At 43.0% G+C, this 22610-nt stretch overlaps 1 long non-coding RNA gene across 1 annotated transcript; it reads left to right on the forward strand.

The window, feature by feature from the left end:
* Positions 1–17818: 17818 nt before the first annotated feature.
* LOC118941375 lies at positions 17819–22095 on the forward strand. The gene is made up of 2 exons (XR_005037605.1): positions 17819–18133; positions 20675–22095. It is a non-coding gene; the product is annotated as an uncharacterized LOC118941375 (long non-coding RNA).
* Positions 22096–22610: the final 515 nt, after the last annotated feature.

Consider the following 22610-nt stretch of genomic DNA (forward strand, 5'->3'; position numbering starts at 1 on the left):
AAGTTGGTGAAACAGCTCAAGGATGATCAATGGAAACAGGATGAACCAGATCTCAATTTCGAGTCTCATAGTAAAGGGTCTGAATGCTTATGTAAATAAGGTATTTCTGTTTTTTTATTTTTAATACATTTGCAAACATAAAAAAAACAGTTTTTGCTTTGTCATTGTGGGGTATTGTGTGCTGACTGATTTTAGACCAAGGCTGTATAACGTAAGAAAATGTGGAAAAAGGGAAGTATTCTGAATACTTTTCGAATGCATGTACAGTGGGGAGAACAAGTATTTGATACACTGCCGATTTTGCAGGTTTCCCTACTTACAAAGCATGTAGAGGTCTGTAATTTTGATCATAGGTACACTTCAACTGTGAGAGACGGAATCTAAAACAAAAATCCAGAAAATCACATTGTATGATTTGCATTTTATTGCATTACATAAGTATTTGATACATCAGAAAAGCAGAACTTAATATTTGGTACAGAAACCTTTGTTTGCAATTACAGAGATCATACATTTCCTGTAGTTCTTGACCAGGTTTGCACACACTGCAGCAGGGATTTTGGCCCACTCCTCCATACAGACCTTCTCCAGATCCTTCAGGTTTTGGGGCTGTCGCTGGGCAATACGGACTTTCAGCTCCCTCCAAAGATGTTCTATTGGGTTCAGGTCTGGAGACTGGCTAGGCCACTCCAGGACCTTGAGATGCTTCTTACGGAGCCACTCCTTAGTTGCCCTCGCTGTGTGTTTCGGGTCGTTGTCATGCTGGAAGACCCAGCCATGACCCATCTTCAATGCTCTTACTGAGGGAAGGAGGTTGTTGGCCAAGATCTCGCGATACATGGCCCCATCCATCCTCCCCTCAATACGGTGCCGTCGTCCTGTCCCCTTTGCAGAAAAGCATCCCCAAAGAATGATGTTTCCATCTCCATGCTTCACGGTTGGGATGGTGATTTTGGGGTTGTACTCATCCTTCTTCTTCCTCCAAACACGGCGAGTGGAGTTTAGACCAAAAAGCTCAATTTTTTCTCATCAGACCACATGACCTTCTCCCATTCCTCCTCTGGATCATCCAGATGGTCATTGGCAAACTTCAGACGGGCCTGGACATGCGCTGGTTTGAGCAGGGGGACCTTGCATGCGCTGCAGGATTTTAAACCATGACGGCGTAGTGTGTTACTAATGGTTTTCTTTGAGACTGTGGTCCCAGCTCTCTTCAGGTCATTGACCAGGTCCTGCCATGTAGTTCTGGGCTGATCCCTCACCTTCCTCATGATCATTGATGGCCCACGAGGTGAGATCTTGCATGGAGCCCCAGACCGAGGCTGATTGACCGCCATCTTGAACTTCTTCCATTTTCTAATAATTGCGCCAACAGTTGTTGCCTTCTCACCAAGCTGCTTGCCTTTGTCCTGTAGCCCATCCCAGCCTTGTTCAGGTCTACAATTTTATCCCTGATGTCCTTACACAGCTTTCTTGTCTTGGCCATTGTGGAGAGGTTGGAGTCTGTTTGATTGAGTGTGTGGACAGTTGTCTTTTATACAGGTAACGAGTTCAAACAGGTGCAGTTAATACAGGTAATGAGTGGAGAACAGGAGGGCTTCTTAAAGAAAAACTAACAGGTATGTGAGAGCCGGAATTCCTACTGGTTGGTAGGTGATCAAATACTTATGTCATGCAATAAAATACAAACAAATTACTTAAAAATCATACAATGTGATTTTCTGGATTTTTGTTTTAGAATCCGTCTCTCACAGTTGAAGTGTACCTATGATAAAAATTACAGACCTCTACATGCTTTGTAAGTAGTAAAACCTGCAAAATCGGCAGTGTATCAAATACTTGTTCTCCCCACTGTATGATGTATATTCTGCTAGACATTGAGTGCTATAGGGACACAGGGCTATAATCCTAAAGTTTATGTTGTGTTGACAGTTCATTTCTTGTGGTTGGGACTACGCTATCGGCATTATGATAAAAAAAAAATTGTGGTGGCCGTTCATTATTTATGACTGATAAGATCATTTGTATTTCAAATGTTCATTGTGCGGTACTGTACCTCCATTCTTTTACCCCATCTTTCAGGATGGATGTGACTGATAACTTAGCTGTGGGTTGAAAGACAGAGAGCTTTGAAAGGAGTGGAGGGACAGTTAGTGACCCCAAGGTGGTAAGACTCTCTCTCTCTTTATTCCTCTCCCTCTCTTTCTCGCTCTCTCCTAGTCCTCTCTCTCTCTCTCTCTCCCTCCCTTCGTTCTCTCTCTTCTTTTTGTAGCCTAGACTCATTAAGATCCTATAAAAGGGTTTGTCTTAATGAGGAGCTCTTTATGAGGTTCTTGTTGGGCCTCTGGGGGATAACCAGACTGCAGTAGGAAGTCATCTGTCTAGATGGCCTGCCCCTTTCCTCAGCGGTGGTCTGGTGAGCCGTAACCCCCCCCCCCCCCCCCCTCTAACATACACCCTCACCTCCCTCCTTCTCTCTTCCCTTCCTCCTCTCTCCTCTCCTTCAGAATTTATCCTGTGTTTAGTTATTCCTTGACATGATAAAAGTCAGCTGGTGCCTGTTGTGTAGGCAGGCGACTTGTAGTAGGTCTTAATTGCCTTCTTCCTCCCCCTCGGCCCAGCCGGCTGCAGATCTTTTACGAGGCCTGGGCCCGGCTGCGCTGTGTGCTCCTCACCCCTGGGTCTTCCTCCTCTTCTCCCCAGGCAGGTCATTGTGCCCCTGAGCTTTATGCCTTTTTTCCCCCTTATTCCTTCCTTCTGGTGGCTCGTCCGGGAGGGATCCATAAGGTGAAGGTGGACGCAGACATTAAGAGGTTCCCAAGCAGGCAGCTAATTTGGTTGTCTCACATGTAGTTGCTGTGGTGTGGTGGACCTGGCAGCCTGGTGATTTGTGTTTACTTTCTATGTAATTGGTACATTAGTTTAGACAGATGCAAGCTTAAACATAAGCTCTGCCAATAAGTCTAAGGACGAGGGAATCGGTCAATGCTGTTGGCCATTCAAAATAAGCATCAGCTTCAGCTTTATTAGAATCAATACTGTTTGATTGTGTGTGTAGCCTTGCTAGCAGCTATGCAGACAGAACTAAAATGTTTACTTATTTACTTAGGTGGCCAATGAGATTAATTGTATGTGTTGCTTCTAGCGATTAAAGCAGTGTTTATCAATGTCGTGTCAGCCTCATTGAGAATGAGGGTGAAAACCTATCCCTTCAGATATGTTTATTTCTTGTTTAGAATTGGAAATGCTGCTGAGGGCAATTGCTGTAATCAAATTACTTTTCTCTTTTCCCTCTTTCTCTCTCTCTCGTTTTTTGTTCCTCTCCAAAAATAATTTGAGCCAGATTCTAAACAACTCCTGCTTAGCGTCATGGAGCTGATGTCACTTCCTGCCTGAGGCTGACTGTAGCCACTCAACTTCCTCCATTATTCATTCCTCCACTGCTCCCTCTGCTCTAAGCGGGTAGAGGAGGGCTCTGTTCTGGCCCCAGGGCACCCTAAATGGCCTGTGGTTTGTGATTAGGAATAGATACTGAATGTAAATGTGGGTATGTTTGTTGGAGAAACTTTAATTGGCCAGCTGCTTTGTATAACAATGTCTAAAGTTATGCCTTTTATTTCTTGGCAAGAGATGCAAAGAGGGGCGGAAGAGAGAAGGGAGAGGCATAGCTTTTGGGAAATGGAATAATGGTTAGACCAAAACAAATTGTCTCTGGTTTCACTTGGATGCGTTCCTATTACCAGCCTGAGAGTGTCAGACAACAACAGCAGTAGAAATAGAGTCCAGAAACAAGGAATAAAAAATAACAACAGTAGTTGAACTAGTAGATGGTGGTATAAGAAGATGCAAATGTATACTTCTATAGTGTGTTTTTTGTGTGTGTTTGCAGACGTGCGTGTGAGTCATTTGGTTAGGGTCATGAGGTTGAAGGTCAGGTCTAAGGGTGCTGGTCCTAGATGGGGGATGTAGCTATAAGCTCCGAGACACGGACCTGAGGCAAAAGCTAAATCTACTCTTAAGTCGTAATTATGTTTTCTTTTGGAGGGAGAAATCTAAACATGTCCGTTGCTCAGTAAGGTGACCCTAGGTGGGGTCACGGTCTGGTCACTACGGGAAAGTCTTGTGTTTTTGTTACTGAAGCTTGAAACAACACATTTTCACTGGCTAAACTGGAGAGAAAAAGAGAGCGAGAGAAAGAGAGAGACAGAGAGAGAGAACGTTCTCTCCATGTTTATCACGACCACCAAGAGTTAATGACCTCTGGGGATTTAAACCAGTCTGGCTCTTCTTCCCAACATTACTTCTTCTCTCATAAATTGAAAGAGGGAGGCAACATTTCCTTCCAAGTTTTTCCTGCTAGGCTACTTCTCTGATTATTTATAAACTAGGGAGAGTTTAACGCAAAGGTTAGACATTCGGTACTGAAAACGTTAGACCATTGTTAGGTCACACTGTACAGTAGTAGTGACAGTTATTCAAAAGACAGTAGTTATCTAAGAGGTTACCAATTATACACATGAAAAGGAATACCAGAGTGCCTTGGTGAAGGCAAAACATAAATGAGACATATACAGTGCCTTGCGAAAGTATTCGGCCCCCTTGAACTTTGCGACCTTTTGCCACATTTCAGGCTTCAAACATAAAGATATAAAGCTGTATTTTTTTGTGAAGAATCAACAACAAGTGGGACACAATCATGAAGTGGAACGACATTTATTGGATATTTCAAACTTTTTTAACAAATCAAAAACTGAAAAATTGGGCGTGCAAAATTATTCAGCCCCCTTAAGTTAATACTTTGTAGCGCCACCTTTTGCTGCGATTACAGCTGTAAGTCGCTTGGGGTATGTCTCTATCAGTTTTGCACATCGAGAGACTGACATTTTTTTCCCATTCCTCCTTGCAAAACAGCTCGAGCTCAGTGAGGTTGGATGGAGAGCATTTGTGAACAGCAGTTTTCAGTTCTTTCCACAGATTCTCGATTGGATTCAGGTCTGGACTTTGACTTGGCCATTCTAACACCTGGATATGTTTATTTTTGAACCATTCCATTGTAGATTTTGCTTTATGTTTTGGATCATTGTCTTGTTGGAAGACAAATCTCCGTCCCAGTCTCAGGTCTTTTGCAGACTGCATCAGGTTTTCTTCCAGAATGGTCCTGTATTTGGCTCCATCCATCTTCCCATCAATTTTAACCATCTTCCCTGTCCCTGCTGAAGAAAAGCAGGCCCAAACCATGATGCTGCCACCACCATGTTTGACAGTGGGGATGGTGTGTTCAGCTGTGTTGCTTTTACGCCAAACATAACGTTTTGCATTGTTGCCAAAAAGTTCAATTTTGGTTTCATCTGACCAGAGCACCTTCTTCCACATGTTTGGTGTGTCTCCCAGGTGGCTTGTGGCAAACTTTAAACAACACTTTTTATGGATATCTTTAAGAAATGGCTTTCTTCTTGCCACTCTTCCATAAAGGCCAGATTTGTGCAATATACGACTGATTGTTGTCCTATGGACAGAGTCTCCCACCTCAGCTGTAGATCTCTGCAGTTCATCCAGAGTGATCATGGGCCTCTTGGCTGCATCTCTGATCAGTCTTCTCCTTGTATGAGCTGAAAGTTTAGAGGGACGGCCAGGTCTTGGTAGATTTGCATTGGTTTGATACTCCTTCCATTTCAATATTATCGCTTGCAAAGTGCTCCTTGGGATGTTTAAAGCTTGGGAAATCTTTTTGTATCCAAATCCGGCTTTAAACTTCTTCACAACAGTATCTCGGACCTGCCTGGTGTGTTCCTTGGTCTTCATGATGCTCTCTGCGCTTTTAACGGACCTCTGAGACTATCACAGTGCAGGTGCATTTATACGGAGACTTGATTACACACAGGTGGATTGTATTTATCATCATTAGTCATTTAGGTCAACATTGGATCATTCAGAGATCCTCACTGAACTTCTGGAGAGAGTTTGCTGCACTGAAAGTAAAGGGGCTGAATAATTTTGCACGCCCAATTTTTCAGTTTTTGATTTGTTAAAAAAGTTTGAAATATCCAATAAATGTCGTTCCACTTCATGATTGTGTCCCACTTGTTGTTGATTCTTCACAAAAAAATAAAGTTTTCTATCTTTATGTTTGAAGTCTGAAATGTGGCAAAAGGTCGCAAAGTTCAAGGGGGCCGAATACTTTCGCAAGGCACTGTATATTTAGCAACGGGTGGGGCAGATTAGCAAGTTGCCTCAAATGTTAAGCATTTTCATTTGGGGGGTAGGGATCTTTCCGCTAACACCTCCATGATTGTAATTACATGATACTTAAGTAACAAAATGTGCCACTTGAGTTTTTTTCTTCCCCCTTCGAGTATTTGACTCAAATTACATAATCAGTTTGTGTCTCATTCTCCTCTGACACCTCTCCCTGCCTGTAATAGCAGTGTGGTGTTATTACGGCTCCCTCTTTGTTGTTGACAGGATAGCTGTGATTAACGTGCCTTCTCCTGACCTCAGCTGTAGCCTCAACCTTCGTCTCATGTCCCCAGTACCTCTAATGGATCAACCTGTGGCCCCGGAGACAAGCCCTTGCCTAGCTAGCTCTTACCTAGCTCGCTACCACTGGAAAAAGGGAGGGAGGGGGAGCAGAGATGGGTGAGAAAGGAGGGTGGGGTATGGGGTGGCTAAGGTAGTTTAATTGTCAACTAATCACTTCCTATAACTTATTAGAGTTTCCACTGTTTCATGGAGAATTGTTTTGTGTTTTTTTATATTCATCTGGAATTTGTGTAAACGGTGTGACGTCACCTTCTCCCACCCAATCCACCTCGGGGCACCAAAGAGGAAGAAAATTAGAGGGGAACTATCACATAAAAGACAGAGGCTTGGCTGGTTTCAAACAGAGTCAGGTGACACAAAGAAAAGCAGGTATTTATGGATACAGTCCATTTTGGTTGCTCAGTTTCCCGCAATGCCAACAAATTCAATTTCAATTACAGATAAGATATCCTGGAAGTAATTTGATTTTCCAACCAGGAGCTGTAATCAATTTGTCTTCAGCGAGGGCCGTTTGAATGGTAGGTGACCACAGAGCATGCTAGTTTGTCGACCGCATTAAAAGCTCCTCAGACTTCATACAGGATAAATTCTCCATTGAGAGATGGTGGATTAAAGAACAGGCCTGAAGCAAGCTCCCCATCTCAGCCCTTAAACCATCCACTGTTTTCTGTGATAACGTGTGGATGGGGACATGCGTGCATTCAAGATGTGTGCCTAAGTGTGTATGTGTATCTGTCTGAGTGTCTGGTTGTGTGTGTGTGTGTGTGTGTGTGTGTGTCTATGTGCATCTATTTGTATTTGGCACATGTACATGCATATGTATGTGTTCATGTTTACCAAAAATAGCCCCAGCTCAAAACAAAGCTAGCGAGCAGCAGCCCCACAACCTTTCATCCTTCCTTTCCATCAACCCCTATCGTCAGGTCTCCCCAAACACCAGCCCATCTTTACTTCAGAGTAGAAAACAAATATTAAACGTATGTTGGACTCACCCACCTCTTGCTAGCTACTGTGTATCTGCCTGCCTGCATGGTTTCCTTCCCTCACACACCCTTCTGTTCCTTCACGTCCCAGATATAATTATAGCCGTCCGAGGGATGATTATATGTTTACCCTGGAAGCTGGCCGGCTGCCTGTCCCCAGTCCCACTGGAGCTACGTGTCTCAAAGGGGTTCCTCTTGAAAAGCACCACAGAAAGAGGGACCAGTCAAAAGTGAAACACATGAGTGAGTGCAGAGATGGACAGAGAGCAGCGAATCGTCCATGACTTTGATATAATATCTATTTTTATATATGGGCGGCTCTGAGCTACACTGAGCTGTCTGCTGCTTCACTTGAGGGAGCTGGTAAGCAGACTCTCACCACAATACTGTTGGGAGTGGAGGACGAATAGGAGGATTGAGAAGGGATGGGGGGCGGCCTCTGTAAACTATAATACCAATGAATGCCCTCTGAAGACTAGAATACACGTATGTTGGTTCATTTAGCAGAAGGTTGAGATCAGATCAGAAGCATGACTTACAAATCTGCTATAGTTAGCACATGGGAGTGAACACTGAACAATAGCATACATATATTGTAGACTTCCAAGTCCCTAAAAGGTTCAATGTCTCCTCCAACCCTGTATCTATGCTATTTTTGATATACAGCTTTTTTCATAACCACAATCCACAATGAACTGTATTTTTGTTCCCATAACCAACATAACTGAATGCTAAGATGTAATTTAAGTTATATGTATAGATATATTATTATATTTTCCATTTAAACGGATAACAATATTGTTTCGTTGAGCCTTTACATTGTTAATGACTCGGCATCAAGGCAGAATTTGCAGACCGCTCTTTCACGTTGCCCAGCAATATCTATTAATCTGTCTATAGCAGCTACAGTATGTATGAAGGAGCCCTTAGAGGGCGTTCAAAAGATCTTCATTCCATAACTAATTAACAACGCAAACTCTCCACAAGCAGAGGCGGGTAATAAAAGTCTAAGCCCTGGGGGGGGATGTTTTACGACGGTCATACCATGGATCATTTTTCTATTGATTAAAAATGTTAGGACCCCTGTGGGTATAAGAAAAAATATGAAACAATTTCATTCAACTTTGAAGTTTGCCTTTACTGCTCTCAGCCTATAGAAACACATTGAGTAACATATTCATACAAACAAGTTTGTTTGGAAGTATCTGTCCTATATCTGAAAGACATAAGATATATTTTCTTGATTTATCTATTTCTTCCCCATATTTAACCTCTTTTTTGAGCACTAAACTAATTTCATATACACTGAGTGTACAAAACATTAGGAACATCTGCTCTTTCCATGACAAAGACTGACAAGGTGAATCCAGGTGAAAGGTATGATCCCTAATTGGTGTCACTTGTTAAATCCACTTCAAACAGTGTAGATGAAGGGGAGGAGGCAGGCTAAAGAAGGATTTTTAAGCCTTGAGACAAATGAGACATGGATTGTGTATGTGTACCATTCAGAGGGTGAATGGGGAAGACAAACAGTTGAAGTGCCATTGAACAGGGTATGGTAATAGGTGCCAGGCGCACGGGTTTGTGTCAAGAACTGCAACGCTGCTGTTTTTTTTTACGCTCAACCGTTTCCAATGTGTATCAAGTATGGTCCACCAGCCAAAGGACATCCAGCCAACTTGACACAACTGTGGGAAGCATTGGAGTCAACATGGGCCAGCAACCCTGTGGAAAACTGTCGACACCTTGTAGAGTCCAAGTCCTGACAAATTGAAACTGTTATGAGGGCACCTCAACCAAAAATGACTAAATCAAATCAAACTTTATTTAAAGGGTATTTAACGTTTGATTTGATTTGATTTTGTCCTATTATTTAACTTTTGGTTAAGATGGAGACGTGAATCCAACATATCAATTATTCATTTGTAGACAAACTGGAATTAAAGCCAGACTAAGTCAGTGGCACAGACGTTGTTGTACGATTCAATCTTAGTCCTGTATTGACGCTTTAGCTGTTTGATGGTTCGTCGGAGGGCATAGAGGGATTTCTTATAAGCTTCCGAGTTAGAGTCCCGCTCCTTGAAAGCGGCAGCTCTACCCTTTAGCTCAGTGCAGATGTTGCCTGTAATCCATGGCTTCTGGTTTACAGTTGAAGTCGGAAGTTTACATACAGTGCCTTGCGAAAGTATTCGGCCCCCTTGAACTTTGCGACCTTTTGCCACATTTCAGAATTAAAACATAAAGATATAAAACTGTATTTTTTTGTGAAGAATCAACAACAAGTGGGACACAATCATGAAGTGGAATGACATATATTGGATATTTCAAACTTTTTTAACAAATCAAAAACTGAAAAATTGGGCGTGCAAAATTATTCAGCCCCTTTACTTTCAGTGCAGCAAACTCTCTCCAGAAGTTCAGTGAGGATCTCTGAATGATCCAATGTTGACCTAAATGACGAATGATGATAATTACACACAGGTGGATTGTATTTAAGTCTCCGTATAAATGCACCTGCACTGTGATAGTCTCAGAGGTCCGTTAAAAGCGCAGAGAGCATCATGAAGAACAAGGAACACACCAGGCAGGTCCGAGATACTGTTGTGAAGAAGTTTAAAGCCGGATTTGGATACAAAAAGATTTCCCAAGCTTTAAACATCCCAAGGAGCACTGTGCAAGCGATAATATTGAAATGGAAGGAGTATCAGACCACTGCAAATCTACCAAGACCTGGCCGTCCCTCTAAACTTTCAGCTCATACAAGGAGAAGACTGATCAGAAATGCAGCCAAGAGGCCCATGATCACTCTGGATGAACTGCAGAGATCTACAGCTGAGGTGGGAGACTCTGTCCATAGGACATCAATCAGTCGTATATTGCACAAATCTGGCCTTTATGGAAGAGTGGCAAGAAGAAAGCCATTTCTTAAAGATATCCATAAAAAGTGTTGTTTAAAGTTTGCCACAAGCCACCTGGGAGAAACACCAAACATGTGGAAGAAGGTGCTCTGGTCAGATGAATCCAAAATTGAACTTTTTGGCAACAATGCAAAATGTTATGTTTGGCGTAAAAGCAACACCCTGAACACACCATCCCCACTGTCAAACATGGTGGTGGCAGCATCATGGTTTGGGCCTGCTTTTCTTCAGCAGGGACAGGGAAGATGGTTAAAATTGATGGGAAGATGGATGGAGCCAAATACAGGACCATTCTGGAAGAAAACCTGATGGAGTCTGCAAAAGACCTGAGACTGGGACGGAGATTTGTCTTCCAACAAGACAATGATCCAAAACATAAAGCAAAATCTACAATGGAATGGTTCAAAAATAAACATATCCAGGTGTTAGAATGGCCAAGTCAAAGTCCAGACCTGAATCCAATCGAGAATCTGTGGAAAGAACTGAAAACTGCTGTTCACAAATGCTCTCCATCCAACCTCACTGAGCTCGAGCTGTTTTGCAAGGAGGAATGGGGAAAAAATTCAGTCTCTCGATGTGCAAAACTGATAGAGACATACCCCAAGCGACTTACAGCTGTAATCGCAGCAAAAGGTGGCGCTACAAAGTATTAACTTAAGCGGCCTGAATAATTTTGCACGCCCAATTTTTCAGTTTTTAATTTGTTAAAAAAGTTTGAAATATCCAATAAATGTCGTTCCACTTCATGATTGTGTCCCACTTGGTGTTGATTCTTCACAAAAAAATACAGTTTTATATCTTTATGTTTGAAGCCTGAAATGTGGCAAAAGGTCGCAAAGTTCAAGGGGGCCGAATACTTTCGCAAGGCACTGTATATCCACAGTGAAATTAGTCTTATATCGACATAACCTGAAAGGCTGCTCAGCAAGGAAGAAGCCACTGCACCAAAATCGGCATAAAAAAGCCAGACTACGGTTTGAAACTGCCCATGGGGACAAAGATCGTACTTTTTGGAGAAATGTCCTCTGGTCTGATGCACAAAAATATAACTGTTTGGCCATAATAACCATCATTATGTTTGGAGGAAAAGGGGAGGCTTGCAAGCCGAAGAACATCATCCCAACTGTGAAGCACGGGGGTGGTAGCATGTTGTGGAAGTGCTTTGCTGCAGGAGGGACTGGTGCACTTCACAAAATAGATGGCATCATGAGGGAGGAAACGTATGTGGATATATTGAAGCAACATCTCAAGACATCAGTCAAGAAGTTAAAGCTTGGTCACAAATGGGTCTTCCAAATGGACAATGACCCCAAGCATACTTCCAAAGTTGTGAAAAGTGGCTTAAGGACAACAAAGTCAAGGTATTGGTGTGGCCATCACAAAGCCCTGACCTCAACCCTATAGAAAATGTGTGGGCAGAACTGAAAAAGCATGTGCGAGCAACAAACATAACTCAATTACACCAGCTCTGTCAGGGTGGATTTAGGCCCATTCCTCCTAACTTTTTGGGATTTTGGGAAGCTTGTTGAAGGCTATCTGAAACGTTTGAAACAAGTTTAACAATTTAAAGGCAATGCTACCAAATACTAATTGAGTGTATGTAAACTTCTGACTCACTGGGAATGTGATGAAATAAATAAAAGCTGACCTAAAACAGGGCATTTTTACTAGGATTAAATGTCAGGAATTGTGAAAAACTGAGTTTAAATGTTTTTAGCTAAGGTGGATGCAAACTTCTAACTTCAACTGTAGGTACAGTGGGGCAAAATAGTATTTAGTCAGCCACCAATTGTGCAAGTTCTCCCACTTAAAAAGATGAGAGGCCTGTAATTTTCATCATAGGTAAGACAGACAAAATGAGAAAAAAAAATCCAGAAAATCACATTGTAGGATTTTTAATGCATTTATTTGCAAATTATGGTGGAAAATAAGTATTTGGTCACCTACAAACAAGCAAGATTTCTGGCTCTCACAGACCTGTAACTTCTTCTTTAAGAGGCTCCTCTGTCCTCCACTCGTTACCTGTATTAACAGCACCTGTTTGAACTTGTTATCAGTATAAAAGACACCTGTCCACAACCTCAAACAGTCACACTCCAAACTCCACTATGGCCAAGACCAAAGAGCTGTCAAAGGACACCAGAAACAAAATTGTAGACCTGCACCAGGCTGGGAAGACTGCATCTGCAATAGGTAAGCAGCTTGGTTTGAGGAAATCAACTGTGGGAGCAATTATTAGGAAATGGAAGACATACAAGACCACTGATAATCTCCCTCGATCTGGGGCTCCACGCAAGATCTAACACCGTGGGGTCGAAATGATCCCAAAAACGGTGAGCAAAAATTCCAGAACAACGCGGGGGGGGGGGGGGGGGGACCTAGTGAATGACCTGCAGAGAGCTGGGACCAAAGTAACAAAGCCTACCATCAGTAACACACTACGCCGCCAGGGACTCAAATCCTGCAGTGCCAGACGTGTCCCCCTGCTTAAGCCAGTACATGTCCAGGCCCATCTGAAGTTTGCTAGAGAGCATTTGGATGATCCAGAAGAAGACTGGGAGAATGTCAAGTGGTCAGATGAAACCAAAATATAACTTTTTGGTAAAAACTCAACTCGTCGTGTTTGGAGGACAAAGAATGCTGTGTTGCATCCAAAGAACACCATACCTACTGTGAAGCATGGGGGTGAAAACATCATGCTTTGGGGCTGTTTTTCTGCAAAGGGACCAGGACGACTGATCCGTGTAAAGGAAAGAATGAATGGGGCCATGTATCGTGAGATTTTGAGTGAAAACTTCCTTCCATCAGCAAGGGCATTGAAGATGAAATGTGGCTGGGTCTTTCAGCATGACAATGATCCCAAACACACCGCCCGGGCAACGAAGGAGTGGCTTCGTAAGAAGCATCTCAAGGTCCTGGAGTGGCCTAGCCAGTCTCCAGACCTGAACACAATAGAAAATCTTTGGAGGGAGTTGAAAGTCCGTGTTGCCCAGCAACAGCCCCAAAACATCACTGCTCTAGAGGAGATCTGCATGGAGGAATGGGCCAAAATACCAGCAACAGTGTGTGAAAACCTTGTGAAGACTTACAGAAAACGTTTGACCTCTGTCATTGCCAACAAAGGTAATATAACAAAGTATTGAGATAAACTTTTGTTATTGACCAAATCCTTATTTTCCACCATAATTTGCAAATAAATTCATTAAAAATCCTACAATGTGATTTTCTGGATTTTTTTTTGCTCATTTTGTCTGTCATAGTTGAAGTGTACCTATGATTAAGTGGGAGATCTTGCACAGTTGGTGGCTGACTAAATACTTTTTTGCCCCACTGTATGTACGCACAGTCACTGTGAGGACGACATCATCGATGCACTTATTGATGAAGCCAGTGACTGATGTGGTGTACTCCTTAATGCCATCGGAAGAATCCCGGAACATTTTCTGGTCTGTGCTAGCAAAACCATCCTGTTTCTTAGCATCTGCTTCATCTGACCACTTTCTTATTGACTGAGTCACTGGTGCTTCCTGCTTTAGTTTTTGCTTGTAAGCAGGAATCAGGAGGATGGAATTATGGTCAGATTTGCCAAATGGAGGGAGAGGGAGAGCTTTGTATGCGTCTCTGTGTGTGGAGTAAAGGTGGTCTAGAGTTTTTTTCCCTGCACTTTTAACATGCTGATAGAAATTAGGTAAAACGAATTTGAGTTTCAAGAGCGCTGCCTCTGGATTAGCGTTTTACTGTTTGCTTATGGCCATATACAGCTCATTGAGTGCTGTCTAGTGCCAGCATTGGTTTGTGCTGGTATATAGACAGCTATGAAAAATACAGATGAATGCTCTCATGGGAAATAGTGTGGTCTACAGCTTATCATGAGATACTCTATCTCAGTCGAGCAAAACCTTGAGACTTCCTTTGATTTCGTGCACCAGCTGTTGTTTACAAATATGCATTGCCCTTGTCTTACCAGAGGCTGCTGTTCTATCCTGCCAAAAAAGCCACAACAATATAAGATATTACAGCTTTTAACGTCCCGTTGGTTGGATGTACGTGATTGTAGTCTATTTTGTTATCGATTGATAGTACGTTGGCTAATAGGACTGATGGTAAATGTAGATTACCCTCTCTGTGATGGATCGTCCCCGATACCTCTGACTTTTTCTCCTGAAAATGATGGGGATGAGGGCCTTGTTGGGCCTCTGAAGTAAATCCTTCCCGTCTGACTCTTTGTTCCTCCAGTACAGTGTGAGTAATCGCTGTCCTGATATCTAGAAGCTTTTTTCGGTCATAAGACACGGTGACACAAACATTATGTACAAACTAAGTTACAAATAACGCAAAAAAACATACACAATAGCACAATTGGTTACGGGATCGTAAAACGATAGCTATCTCCATCAGCGACACTTCGTGGCTGAGCCACTGTTACTCCTAGACGTTTCCACTTCACAATAACAGCACTTAGAGTTGACCCGGGGCAGCTCTAGCAGGGCAGAAATATGACGAACTGACTATTTGGAAAGGTGGCATCCTATGGCGGTGCCACTTTGAAAGTAACTGAGCTCTTCAGTAAGGCCATTCTACTGCCAATGTTTGTCTATGGAGATTGCATGGCGGTGTGCTCGATTTTATACACCTGTCAGCAATGGGTGTGGCTGAAATAGCAGAATCAACTCATTTGAAGGGGTGTCCACCACCTTTGTATATATAGTGTCGGTTGTAATCTCATTGATCAACATCTCAACCAAATATTACCCAATTATCTACTTTGAAATGACGTGGTGTGCCACTAGATACTGCGATTTACATTGAACCATGAACCTCACATGGTTCACATGTTTTGGGTCTCAGCCTTGGCCAGGTTACATATTTGGATCTCCACTGCTTGTATATTTGTGAATGTTTGGTTGTAGACCACTCTTGGTTTCCAGTTACCTCATTTCCCGAACAAGAACAAGTCAATAAATAGACACTCATACTGTATATAAAGAGACTTTAGTGCATGCAGAATGGTCACACACACTCACACAGTGTCTGTTTAGCTGCGGATATGCTAAAGCCCACGCATCCACACTCGCCTCAGTGCTGTCCTTGTAATGGCTAGTATCTCTGGTCCCTGAGCCCTGGAGGGACGATAAAAGCCAGGCTGTCGTGTTTTATCTGTCCTGCTGAAAGTTAGCCATTGACACATGCACTTTAGAGGAAGTGTCACTCACTGGGAGGACTTACCCATTCCACGCTGCCCTGGGAGGGACAGACTGCAATGTTTCTGTCCCTCTTAGGGGTGAGCTCACCACCGACTTTGCTGGCATGGGCAACTGTTGCTCAGCAATATGAGTTTTTTTTAAGGGGAACGTTTAAATAAAAGGGTGGGGGGGGGGGGGACAATAATGCTAAATTTAAGTTTTTACCTCGGTCAATATTTTTGTGTGAAATCCCAATACCCAGTCCTCCCCATGCACCCTGCCACTTCACTTGAGCCACAATGACTCAATGTGTCCGTCCTGGTCTCTTTGCTTTTAAAATTGTTTCTGTATCCGTATTGTCCGAATATGATTCTTTCACAATCACCCACTTCACCAACGGCAACCTCACAAAAGTCAATCATGGAGAGCACTCTGCCTATTTTTACGGACAGACAAAATGAACAAAACCAGAGTCAGTGGGGTTGTCTGCTGTAATTTGATTGCCGACAAGTGAGGGGAAAAAGGTCTGTCAGCTTAGCGACGATACCCAACAAAGTGCAATCTCATTGTAACCATCGTAGTGCTCAATTGCTGGATGACGGGCATGGGACAAAGGAACAGCAGGCTGCAGCGAGCATCACTGGGACCCTCCCTGCTCCCTCCACAGTGGTAATGACAGCCTAAGTGCGAACAGCAGGTGTCTTCCATTCAAGGCTGGGCAGGTTAATAAAGTTTCCTCAGAAAGTCAATAAACAAGGGCTTGTTCACACACTGGCTAATTGTTTTTTTCTTTTTCCCCCGTTTCACCCAGCTCTGTGTGGACAGCCGTGATGAAGGACACTGGCTGGTTCCCCTGGAGTCTCCGTTGCAGGCCCTCGCCATTTCAGCTCCCAGGGACCCCCCAATGAGCTCAACTGGGGCCCCTTTCGTGTCATTGCTAAACAGAGGTGTTTAACTTCCAGATATATCAGACGATATTGAGTTTGCTAGCTGGGTTGCTGTTAAAAGAATTGGAATAAATATAACTGTTTTGAAGAAAGAAAGTCACTTGTTAATCTGTGACTTTGGAGGGATATGTGGCCCCTTTGTTTATTTCAATGCAAATTCTTATAGAACACAGATTCTCCTTCTTCCTCTCTGGTCTGGATTGTGATTGATAGGTATATTTACAGATGGTATTTCTTCCCTCTTTTCACAGGAGGCTGCTGAGGGGAGGAAGGCTCCTAGTAATGGCTGGAATGGAGTAAATGGAATGGTATCAACAACATGTAAACCATGTGTTTTATGTGTTCGATACCATTCCATTTATTTTGTTCCAGCCATTACCATGAGCCCGTCCTCCCCAATGAAGGTGCCACCAGCCGCCTGTGCTCTCTGTAACTTCGTAAAGTCGTCCGGCTTGTGTTCCATCCTTAATGAAAGCCAAGTAAACTACTCCTTATGTTTGAAAAAGCCAACAAAGCTCAGTACGTCTGTTCATGTACAGCCTTTATGAAGTCAAAGCAATATGCTCTGAGAGAATACCTCCAACACCACAACCACGCAGCAAATTGGTTCAGTTTAGTGAACCCTTGTTTGAGCAGGCAATAAGCAAAAGAGGAATATGAAATGATTTCTCAGCACATTTATCTTGATAAAAATAAAAGATGTAGAGGCGTAATAGGAACAACATGTTGGGTAATGAGGGGAACAGGGGATGATGGAGGAGTAGGACATGGATTTCCAGACATTCCTCTTGATGGGATTTCATGAAGAAAAGAATACAGCTCTCTCGTTTATTTGATTTTAGAGGTTGTGGTCGGGGAGAAAAAAGCAGGATAAATGCATGCTTCATCAAGGATAAATATTTCCACCCCGTGAATAAATGCTGGGAAGTAAACACAGGCCAGATTGTGACCAGCGGTAGGACGTTTGTGGGTATATCTGTTTACATGTTGCTTTGTGTGCGCGTGTGTGTGTGTGTGTGTGTGTGTGTGTGTGCGTGCGTGTGTAAACAAACAGAGAGCTTGACACACAGTGGACAAAACAGGTGCTTTAAAGAACAATTGTACTGTTTACGGTAGCTGTTACTCATCTTTATACAGATGTCAAATCTTAATCTGAGGCAGTTTGCAACAACAGAAAAATAATCCTGCAGCAACAGGAAATGTGAAATATAATTATTATAATTAATGAATGTGTTTGTAGGGGTTGATCCATATTTCATTAGGCCAAATCCAGTCTAAAATTTCAGTGGGATTTTTTTTCATTCAGCAACAAAAGATTGCCCAAATGAAGAGAGAGGAAAAGAGAAGGGGAAGAGAGAGAGAGAAGAAAAATGGCGAAGAAGTGGGATGAGTGGGAGCCTGTCTGATGCAAAAATGAACACATTTATAGCTGACAAGTTTGCTAAAAGGCTTCCATCAAAGTGAGTGATTTCCTCATAATCTTTCCTCTCTCTTCACAAGCCAGAAAATCTGGAGCTCCTGCTGTTCTACTCTTCTCTTTCCAGTGACTGCTGACCCTCAAGGTAATCAACAACTCTCTCCCTTGCTTTGTGTGCGGAGATGTTGCCAGAAGAATCTCTCCTCCTTATTCTCACTCGCATTCAGCAAGCCATATGCTTTTGATACTGTGTGTGTGTGAGAGAGAGAGAGAGAGAGAGAGAGAGAGAGAGAGAGAGAGAGAGAGAGAGAGAGAGAGAGAGAGAGAGAGAGAGAGAGAGAGAGAGAGAGAGAGAGAGAGAGAGAGAGAGAGAGAGAGAGAGGGAGGGGGGGCTGTGTGAGGTACTTAGGGCAGAGCAGAGAGACACAAAGATGCAGATCAGCGGGTCAGAGTTCCTGGTGTTAGGTTTGGTCAATCTCCCGCTGTATCCACAAAGCCAGCAGCTCCCTCGCATTTCTGGAATGTCTCACATTTCTCGTCTCTCTGTCCTCTCGCTTATTATTGTTGAACTACTTAAGGTTCCACAAGCAGAGCCAAGATGTCTTCTCTCCCTCTCTAGCCTTTTCTGCAGTGTCATTATCAGAAAAAGAGGTGAGATAAAGAGACAGTACAGATATAGCGACCTGAGGGAAAATTGAGATTCTCCCGACCAGGTCAGTGCAGTCAACTGGCCTCCATTTTGAGGCTGTATGATGTTAGGGCTATCCATTTTCATTTTGGTTTGAAATCAAGCAGCACAGGCACCAGTTCAAATGAATGATTTACAGAGGTGTACCTCTACATTTGGGAGGTAAAAGACAATGATGGATGATGATAAAAAAGGATGGCTAACCTTCTGGTGATACTACAACTAAACTACTGCTAACTAAAGTTAGCTAGCTAGCCCTCTTTACCTCTGGTACTACTACAGCTAAACTACTGATGGCTACAGCTAGCTAGCCTGCTATTCCCTGTGAACACCCTGACTAATGGGGAATGTTAACGTGTCATCTGCTTCTGGGCTATTAGGAAAAATACCCTTCAGCCCAGCTCCAGATTTATTCTTGGGAAGCTGAAAGTGGGGACAGAAAGTAACTCAACACTTTAGTGCATTATCCTTATCACCTCAGCTCCAGCTAAATCACCACAGTAATGGCTGCCATGTTTTCTTGCCCCACCACCTTCCTTTGTTATCTCCTCTCTCTTTCTCTTCCCCCTTCTGTCTTCCACCCTGAGTTTCTATTCCAGTCTGCCCCACAGAGACTGAGCCGGAGCACCTGCAAGTGCTCACTTTGAAAGATGTTGCAGGCCCAAGAATGTGCGCAGTAAACACAAGAGAGCTGTATTTGTAATAAATCAGCTTTATGGCTCTCTGATGGAGGTGATATCAGTGAAATTTATGCAGAGAGACCTCACCGTCCTCAGCAAACAGCTGTGAGATAGCGCAACTGAACGGTCTGGGCTAGCACAACAGAGTTCTCTATGGGTGTAATTATCTGTACAGTTATCTGTGTCTGTCTGTGTGTCTGTGTGTGGTTGCAGAACAGTATTGGGCAGAGATTAGAGAAAGACAGTTGTTTGAGGATAGATCAGCTCTCAGTGACCTTAGCTCCAAATGATCTGTGTCTGTGAATCCAACGATAACTACCACGATAACTGTGAAATGACAGTCAGGCAACACGCATCTCGAAAAATTGCCCTGAAACCCAAACAAAACACAGGCATGTAAACAAAAGTGGACTGAACCATACCCCAAAGCCACGACCCCCTCCAGCAGCCACAGATGGTTTGCTTCACCCCTGGCAAACATACCGAAAACAAGTTTAAAAGCAAATGATGTCACTTTTCTCGAAGCTGTTGTACCGTTTCCCATTACCAAATACATTCCCATTCCCATCATACCATGATGAAAGGTGACCACCCGTCATTGTTTGGTTTTCAGCAGATGCAGGCAATAACAACAACGGCTAACGCCCAATAGATGGAAGAATGTCCTAAAACACTGTGGAGTTACAAATAATCAAGTCAAAAATAACCACGTAAACAGCATATTACTGTGCTTCCCTAACGGCAACAAGCCTCATTTCCATTTAAGGCCAGCAGAGGGGTTTCTGTTGATGTATTGTCAACACCAGTCTCAGGGATCTCAAATTGAGGTTGATTTCACTATTTTGGTATCTCCTTGAAAATATACCAAAGATTTAGCTGTATCTGGAAGTTGAGCCAGATTAAAGGAAAGCAGGCGTTTCCCTTGGTTACCTCTGGTCAATTGTTAAGAAAGAAGGCTAATTGACCGAGCTGCTTTGACGAATAGGCCTCAGTGGTGGAAAGTCATCTTGTGGTTGAAACCTGGCAGCTCGTCCCTCTCTCTGCCAGGAGACTGTGTGTACTGTAGCTAATTGCTTGTGTTTCTTACTCAGGAGTGATAAATAAATAACAGATACACTGTCATAAAACGTTTTTTTTTACAAGCTGCTAACAGCTGGAGCCGTGCTGGGAGAGACACCATGGGGAACGCTGGTGTGTTCTGGATCCAACCAGCGTACACGTGGTGGGTTGGAGACCTCAGAGAAGGTCCTGGGTTGCCCCCTTTTCCCCCTCCTATCCATCCTTCTCGTCTCACCTCCTCTTTCCTGCTGTGTTTCAGGCTCCCCACTGATGGCACAAGGTACTGGAGGGGTAACCGATGGAGCAATGCAACAAATGTGGCAGTTAACCCAGCACCAACCGCTGCCATGTTTGAACGGTTGCCACAGTGACCAGGAGGCCCACACGGTGAGGTTTGGGCTTTCCGTTTTTCACACCCGTGGCACCAAGGGAGGAAAAGCAGATTGGGATAGGAGGTGTTGGTTACAGTGGAACCGGAGACCTAGAGAACACAACACAATAAAACATGATGGGGAGATGTGTTTCCAACTCTTAAAAGGAGGATCCAAGATTGGATAGCCTGTCCATCATTTCATCCAGCATGGTATCCTATCTCTACTCCCTGTGCTGTGAACCTTATCCAGAGTACTGGGATTATTTCAACTCATCCAAATTGTTTAGTATTGCCATGAAATAACACATAGGGAAAGGGGTGTCTTGAAATTGTATGTATGAAGCTGCTGAAAAAGCAAGGCTTAGTTTGTGATATGCAGAAGACATGGTGAATCTACTGGCACAGATAAGGCATATAGTACATAAACCTATTAGTCCACACACACACACACACACACACACACACACACACACACACACACACACACACACACACACACACACACACACACACACACACACACACACACACACACACACACACACACAGCTGCTCCCAGGCCCCTCAGCCGCTGCCATAGTAAAAGTGCATGATTTCTAGCTGCAGCCATCTTAAGGGTCCTTCAGTTTAAAAAAATAAAACAAGCCTAATGCTTGTGAGTCATTTTGAAATCACCATTTTATAATTTATTTATCTTTTTATTGACAGCGGAAAATTTGTGTCATGTCAACTAGCCCCAGGGACCACTGTGAAAGTGCAGAGAGCAGAAAATGTGGCTTGAGTTAGCCAGGCGGATTAGCACTGAGTGCCTGACGAGGAAAACTACAATGCATCACTTGAAGGTTTACGTTTTCTCTCTCAAATGTTTTCATGTTTTTTGCGGTTGTGCTTCATTAGGATGACCAACGTAACATTCTGGGATTTTACATTGTGTGGCATGACAGCTCTAAGACTCATTCGGTGGTAAATGTTCAGCAACATGCTGATTTTGACTGTGAATTACAGGTAATGTGACTAAACCATGATGTTAAGGGCTTCTCAGCACACTTCAGCTCAGGTTGCAAAGTGCCCCCTAACCGCAGATTTAAAATCAGATGTATGCAATGTCATCAAATGTCTAAATATTTAGTACGCATGGAAAGGGGGAATTTGTGCATGTTTAGAGCACCACCATTAGGTAAATGATCTGAGAATTTGTTATTGTTTTGGGAACAGTAATTGGTGACATGTTTTATCTAAAACCTTTCAAATCTCTTATTCCTCAACATGGGGACAATTGGGGGTACTCCAACCCTCCAAATAAAAAATACATTTAAAAAACGGTACATTTCAGGTTTGTTTGGTCTGCTGTATCTCGGCCTCTGTAGTAGTTGTTTTGTTTTTGACACTTTTATCTGAATCCCACAGTTCTTACCTGTCTAAGAGTACTAAGCACGTGTTTATAGTTTTAAAACCAAAATGTACTTTATGAGGGTAGTATACAATATTATGTGTCGTTTAGAAAATGCCACCAGAGGGGGTCAGAGTTTAAGAGGTTTTAACCTACACCGTTACTAGGTAAACAAAATAAACTGGAGGTGGACCAATTGTCATAGCATACCCTATAAGTGCAATAAATACATTTAAAACATGGAGGCTGAAGAAATAACATACAGTAGAAGCATCGTAAATAAAACTGGATTTAGAAAAAAGTCAGTAGCGACTTGTACACATTTGCACTTATAACATAACTTAACTCACGGTAACCACCGTAAAACTTGAAACCTTTCTAGTGCTGTGGGGTGAACTCTACACTACAGTAGGGATCTGAGCTGTCTGTCAG

The sequence above is a fragment of the Oncorhynchus mykiss genome, chromosome 19 (assembly GCF_013265735.2).
Source record: "Oncorhynchus mykiss isolate Arlee chromosome 19, USDA_OmykA_1.1, whole genome shotgun sequence".
Classification (NCBI taxonomy): domain Eukaryota; kingdom Metazoa; phylum Chordata; class Actinopteri; order Salmoniformes; family Salmonidae; genus Oncorhynchus; species Oncorhynchus mykiss.